General features: G+C 48.2%; 1 long non-coding RNA gene across 1 annotated transcript; it reads right to left on the bottom strand.

Moving 5' to 3' along the window:
• Positions 1–4,630: 4,630 nt before the first annotated feature.
• Positions 4,631–5,394, bottom strand: LOC135533404 (uncharacterized). The gene is made up of 3 exons (XR_010454492.1): positions 5,354–5,394; positions 4,837–4,969; positions 4,631–4,727 (listed from the first exon to the last, which is right to left on the bottom strand). It is a non-coding gene; the product is annotated as an uncharacterized LOC135533404 (long non-coding RNA).
• Positions 5,395–7,042: the final 1,648 nt, after the last annotated feature.

Here is a 7,042-nt window from a genome sequence, read left to right as displayed (position 1 = left end):
GTGGAGGAGCTGGCGGGGGGGGGTGGTATCTCTTCACTGCCGCCATCACCAAAGAAGAGAATGAAGAGGAGGGTGCGATTGGCCGACAGTGAGGGGGAGGGGATGGCCAAGAGAGTGATGGGGGTGGGAGAAACCTCTGGGTTGCTGCTGGTTTCCCCAGGCTCTCAACTTAATTTGGGTGGGGACACACCTAACAAGACTCAGGACTGGGTACAGGAGGAGGTGGGGAGTTTTTTGTTTGGGACTCAGCCTCCCCAATTTTTTTTTTCCAAACCAGCTGCAACACTGGGGAGGGGGAGGATTGTGGGGGTAGACCCAGGGTGCAGGGCACCCCGGAGCCAAACACTATTCCTGCATCCTGGGATGGTGTGATGGAGGAAGAGGGGGGATGTCGGGATTACGGATGGTGTTCTCACCGGTAGATATGGAGCAGGGAGCATCGGGTGAGTCTCCTGTTTTTTTTTTTTCTGTCTGGGTTTAAATTTGAGTGTATTGCATATGTTTTATTTTTTTTCATGGAGTCTAATTTTACTTTTGTTAGTTTAAATGTAAGGGGTTTAAGAGATATTGTTAAGAGGAGGGCGTTTTTAGTTATTTGGAGGTGGGGGTTTGATTTTGTTTTTTACAGGAGGTTCACCTGAGAGATGGAGGGGATGTTAGTATTTAAGAGGGAGTGGGACAAGGGGGAGCCGGTTTGGGGTGTAAAACTCATCGGGGGTAGGGATTTTGTGTGGGCACAGGGTAAAAGTGGAGGATTCTTTTGTGGTAATGCAGGGGAGGGTTATAGGGGTGGATGTCACGATAAGGGATTGTAAATTTAGATTAGTGGTGGTGTATGGGCCACAGGTGGTGGCAGACAGGAGGGAGATGGTGGACTGTCTGACGCTCTGTGTGTCACAAATAGGAAATTAGTGATAGGGGGGATTTTAATACAGATTTAGGAAGAGGGGGATAGCAGTGCAGGCATGCCATTGCCAGGCTAATGGCTTGCCACCATGGTCTGGTAGATAATGTATGCACACTACTCCGAAAATGGACAGTCCTACATGAATTTCCAGGGGGGTTGAGCGGAGGCTCGATTATATTTTTGTACCCAGGTCTTTGGGTAAGTTGTCTGGGCGGCTGTTGCCTGTTTTCTTTTCGGATCACGACGGGTGCTCCTGCAGGTGGGGGTCGCCAGTCTGCCTCTTTGGTAGGGGGTACTGGAAGCTAGATCGGGATGTGCTGGAGGAGCAGGCTTTTGTTGACGGGTTTTATGGTTTCTTTAGGAGGCTTGAGGGCCTCCGGTCCATGTGTGAGGGGGTGTTAGAGTGGTGGGAATTAGTTAAGGTGAGGATTAGGGCTTTTATAATAGGGTATTGCAAGAGGAAAAAGGGAGGAGAGGAGGGAGGTGGATCGTATCCAAAGGTTAATTGAACTCGAATACGAGGCAGGCAACCTCGGCGGGTCGTTTGACTGGGAGAGATCCGCACCTAAGGCGCAGCTCAGGATTTGCAGGAGCGGAAGGCTCGAGCTTTCCTGGAGCGTGCGCATAGTGGCTTTCTAGAACATAATGAGACTTGTTCTGCTATGTTCTTTAAGTTGGTTAGGGCAAGACAGAGTAGGAAGGTAATGCATGGTGTTAGGGAAGAAAATGGTAGTATAGTTAGAGAACCAGAGGATATGGTCAGGGTGACAACTGATCATTTCCAAGATTTATTTAAGGAAAGGGAAATAGATGTAGAGCAGGGAAATGTGTTTTTAGAACACTTGTCCAGGCGGTTGCCGGAGGACATTAGAAAAGTGATGGAGGCCCAGATCTCACTAGAAGAGGTTGAGAGTGCTCTTAGGAGGATGGGAAAAGGGAAGGTGACTGGGATGGATGGGCTGCCGGCTGAGTTTTATCTCAAGTTTTGGGGTATACTTGGACCAGTGGTCCTCGGGAAGTCTTGAAGGCCATCCTTGAGACGTGGGGTCCCGGGGGATCAATGGCTGTTGGTGTGCTGTCACTTTTATATAAGAAGGGGGAAGTAACAGACCTTGGCAACTGGAGGCCGTGATCATGCTGTGTGTAGATTACAAGCTACTTGCAAAGGTTTTAGCAGACCGGTTGCACACAGCCCTTCCTTGCGTCGTTCATGAGGATCAGACGTGCGGGGTAGAGGGGCCGCTCTATTATATGGAACCTACAGTTAATCAGGGACTCCATCGCTTGGGTTGAAGATAGAGGACTGCCTTTTATGGTAGCAGCGCTAGATCAGGCGAAAGTCTTCGATCGCGTGAATAGATCCTTTTTATTCAGAGTGTTAGGTCGATTAGGATTTGGGGAGAAGTTTATAGGATGGATTCGTACATTATATGTCGGAGCGGGGTGCCGAGTTAGTGTAAATAGTCACTTGGGTGACGTTTTTGACCTCTCGTCTGGGGTCAGGCAGGGGTGCCCACTCTCGGCTCTCCTCTTTCGTTCTGCACATGGAGCCTCTGGGGGCTGCCATTAGGGCAGACACAGGGGTGGAAGGTTTGCAGATCCTGGAAGTGGTGGACTGCGTGTTAAGATGACGCAGTACGCCGACGGCACTTCCTTGCTGTTGTGCAAGGACTCGTGCCTGACAAGGTCCCTTGCCATCTTTGGGGATTTCACCCGAGCGTCGGGAGCAGTTCTGAACCATGCAAAGTCTTCCGTCAAGTTTTTCGGAAGATGGCGCGGGTAGAACGGATGTGCCTGGGGGTTATCTCTCTGTGAGGGGCCCTGAGGATTCTCGGGGTCCATTTGAGACCTCCGGCTCAGCGACGCTAAACTGGAACATGCGTATCGCAGTGGTACAGAGGAAGCTAGCAATGTGGAAAGCTAGGTATTTGTCTTTTATGGGCAACGTCCTGGTCCTAAAGGTGGATGTGTTGCCGTCTCTTTGTATTTGACATACATCTACCCATTGCCGGCTTGTCTGAGGAGGCCTCTAGTGAGGCTTGTGTTTCAGTTTATGTGGAGTGGCAGGTGCGAGTGGGTCGCCAGGGCACGCATGATCTGTCCCATCGGGGAGGGAGGTAGGGGGTACCACATTTCCCTCAAGCTGGACACAATTTTTGTTTCTTTTCTTGTTAACGGAGAGCTTGCTCAGCCAGTGATACACCCGTCCGGTTCCTCCTGTGGGTATTTTTCTCGTATCAGGCGCAGAAGCATAATGGTGTGGTCTAACACGGGTCCTCGGCGGAACAGCTGCCGTGGCACTTTGGTCATGCGGCCAAGTGGCTGCGTGCGCACCCTGAGGTTGAAGTTGCCCGAGTAGGTTTAGATCATAGGCACCTGTACGAGGAGGTCAGAAAGGCAGGGAGTCCGGCGCCTGTAGTGGGCATCTCGGAAGTGGTCTGGGAGGAATGCAGGCGCTGGGTCTGGACAACAGGCTCAAGGACCTGAATTGGTTGAGCCTTCATAAGTGTTTGCCGGTCGTTCCATCTTGTACCGGTATAGTTTGGTGCAATCCCCCACCTGTCCAAGATCCTCTTGTGGCAGGGAGGAGACTGTGCGCCATGTCTTTTGGGACTGTGCCTTTTCCGGAATAGTATGGGCTAGGGCACGGGTGTTAGGTTTGGTAAAGGGGGATTTTGTATTGACGTGGGCCAAGTTAGAGAGGGTGTAGGGAGAGCGAGAGGGACGGATAGGGACAGGTTTCTGCTCTGGCTTCTCATGAGTCTCTTTAAACGGGGCTCTGGGAAGCAAGGCAGAACATGGTGAAGACAGGGAGAGATTGGGGGTGGAAGGGATAGTGAGGGAGAGTGGAAGGAGATTTGAGGGGAGGATGAAGAGGGAGGAGAGGAAGTGGGGCAGCATGCTGCTCGGGAGAGGTGGAAGGGGGTTTAGGGCTGGGTGTCATTTAGATTTGTAAGAGGATAGATTAGGGACGGGGAGATAGGGAAAGATATTTTGTAGGGTGACGGGGAGGGAAGATGCTCCCTGAGGTTTTGTTGGGGGTTTATGTTTAGTTTAATTAGTTTAATTAAAAATACCATTATTTGAGTATGTATGTAAATTATGAGTTGTAAAGAATGAATGGTATTGAAGATAATAAGTATTTTTTATAAAAAAATAGGCTGTAATTAGGTTTCACGTTCCATTTTGTTGTTATTTATTTATTTATATCAGTTATTTCATGTACCGCGTTCATTTGTTTCATTAAAAAACATGAGTAACCAACACGCTGCATTTCGGTCCGACTCTCATTCAACAAACGAAGAACGCCGTTACACAACCAGCAGGTTGAGCTGCCCAATTAGAGTAAACTGTATTGGAATTTGCATATGCTTTTTAAATAATAATAATAAAAAACATTAATATTCATTATGTCTGCTTAATTGACTTATAATGGAAGATAAGCTTAGTTATATAAGGATATGAAATGTTAATAAATATGCTACATTTGTGTGTCAAAATCTGAAAATTCAAATGCATGTAAATGTATGCATTTACAGTTTAATGACATGTACGGAATGATATTATGAAACATATTGAAGATAACAGGCAGACAGTAAATAATGATATGGATTTTTTGATGTATTATATTTGCACAGACAAAAAAATCCCATAAAAATATGTCTTTATTGCCCATTATCACTAGCTTTGACTTAATAGCATTCCTTTAATGGGCAACTCAACCATCTGGTAGAGCATATTTTTACCTGCAGACATATCTGAGGAGGTTGTAGTTGACCTGAGGAAGACTCTTCAACTGCCTGCCCAGCTCAAGGATCCCCTTCAAAAAGACAAAGCCCCAATATCATTATTCATTAGGATTTGAATGAGAGCATTAATACTTTGAGAAGGGGCACATGTGAGTCACGTGTGCACGCACACACACACACCTCCTCCTGGTCCTTGGCCAGGAGCTGAGCAGTGGAGAGGAACTCTGTGTATTTGTTGAAAGGCACCACAGGCTCTGGCAGCTCTCTGAGGTACAGCTTCAGCAGGGACGCCACCGTGTGGACATCAGTGTTACTGTTAAACATAAGAATTATGACTGAAATACAATAGAGCTCATCTACCTGTTTGTGTTGTGTTTTTAAACTTGTTTTTAACCTTTATTTAACTAGGCAAGTCAGTTAAGGACAAATTCTTATTTACAATGACTGCCTACCACGGCCAAACCCTAACCCGGACGACGCTGGGCCAATTGTGCGCAGCTCTTTGGGACCCCCAATCATGGCCGGTTGTGATACAGCCTGGAATTGAACCAGGGACTGTAGTGATGCCTCTAGCACTGAGATGCAGTGCCTTAGACCGCTGCGCCGCTCGGGGAGCCCTCTAATATGTTGTGTTTTACGTTGTGTTATGCTGTGTTACCTGTGAAGGAAAAGTTGATGTAAAGGAAAGTACTTCTACCTGCCAAACAGTGGTTTCTCCCCGCAGTTAAAGGCATCTTGTGCTCTCGTACGTGATTGGTCTGTCCAGGCATTCTGAACAGCCCCTCCTCCCGTTAGGCCGTGCTGGTGTATAAAACACACACACTGCTGCACCAGCAGAGGCACCAGAGGCTTGCTGCTGCTGCCACACCCACTCTCACACTGCATTGTCTCCTCTAAATGCTGCCCAAAAATACCTAGAGCAATGACACCCAGATTCCAAGAACACACACACACACACACACATCAACTTGCTCTTACAAGACTTTACATGTTTATGTTTGTGTGTGTGTGTGTGTGTGTGTGTGTCTGTGTGTTTGAGTATGTGTATGAGCATGTGTGTGTTTGTGTGTGTGTGTGTGTGTGTTACCCTCCCTCCTAGCGGGGCCCATATAGCTCTTCGTATGGCTCTGACCCATTCCTCCATGTCACTCTGAGACTTAGCCATCAACAGGAAAGACTCGCTCAGACCTGAACGATCCCTCTCTCCACTGCCTCCTGCAAACACACACACACACACACACACACACACACACACACACACACACACACACACACACACACACACACACACACACACTTGTGTGAGCAACCGATATGACGCCAACACACTGTACATTTCAACACATACTTTTCAGTCTCTGAGGGATTTAAAAACAATGCATGAACCACTAGCATCAAGTATGGTAGGTGGAAAGTGATTAATTGATTCTGTATGCTTAGTACATTGTCATTGGTAACTATATGCAGAGTGCACTGTTGATGTCTTCATGAGCACTGTGCTTGTCTTTAGCACTGATGCCATCTACATAGTACGTTGTCATTGGTATTGTCAGTGTCATCATGCAATGCTCTGTGCTTATGTGCCATACAAAGAGCCTTTAACAGTGGTGCCAATCTTTGTATTTTTCTGAGTAGACCACTAGATGTTGGTGGTGCAACTATGCCAGTGACACTGTGAACCATCTGATCCTCCCCTCCACCCTCTCAGGGCTGGGTGTCTAAGGCTCTGTACACTCTTGGATTGCATCCTACCTGGCAGCCCGCGCCTACCAGGTGTCGTGGAGAGGATCTGTGTCTGCACCACATTCTCTACTGGTGTCCCCCAGGGCTCAGTTCTTAGGCCTCTTCTCTCTATACATCAAGTCACTCGGCTCCGTCATATCCTCACATGGTGTCTCCAATCATTGCTATGCGGATGACACTCAACTACTTTTCTCCTTCCCCCCTTCTGACACCCAGGTGGTGACATGCATCTCTGCATGCCTGGCAGATATCTCAACTTGGATGTCGGCCCACCACCTCAAGCTCAACCTCGACAAGACGGAGCTGATCTTCCTCTCGGGGAAGGCCTGCCACCGCAAGACCTCTCCACAGTGTCGCCCTCCTCTGCAACCTATCCAGAACGCTGCAGCCTACCTGGTTTTCAACCTTCCCAAGTCCCACTGGCTTCCAATCGCAGCTTGCATCCACTACAAGACCATGGTGCATACCTACGGAACAGCAAGAGGAACTGTCCCTCCCTACCTTCAGGCTATGGTCAAACCCTACACCCCAACCCGAGCATTCTGTTCTGCCATCCAACCTCCTCTTCACCATGACCCCCCCCCAAAAAAAAAACACACACAGAAAAAACAGCACTAGCTCTGACTCCCTGAAAAATGTACTT

The sequence above is a fragment of the Oncorhynchus masou genome, unplaced genomic scaffold (genome assembly GCF_036934945.1).
Source record: "Oncorhynchus masou masou isolate Uvic2021 unplaced genomic scaffold, UVic_Omas_1.1 unplaced_scaffold_2360, whole genome shotgun sequence".
In the NCBI taxonomy this organism is placed as follows: domain Eukaryota; kingdom Metazoa; phylum Chordata; class Actinopteri; order Salmoniformes; family Salmonidae; genus Oncorhynchus; species Oncorhynchus masou.
This window is presented reverse-complemented; position numbering and strand designations above follow the sequence as displayed.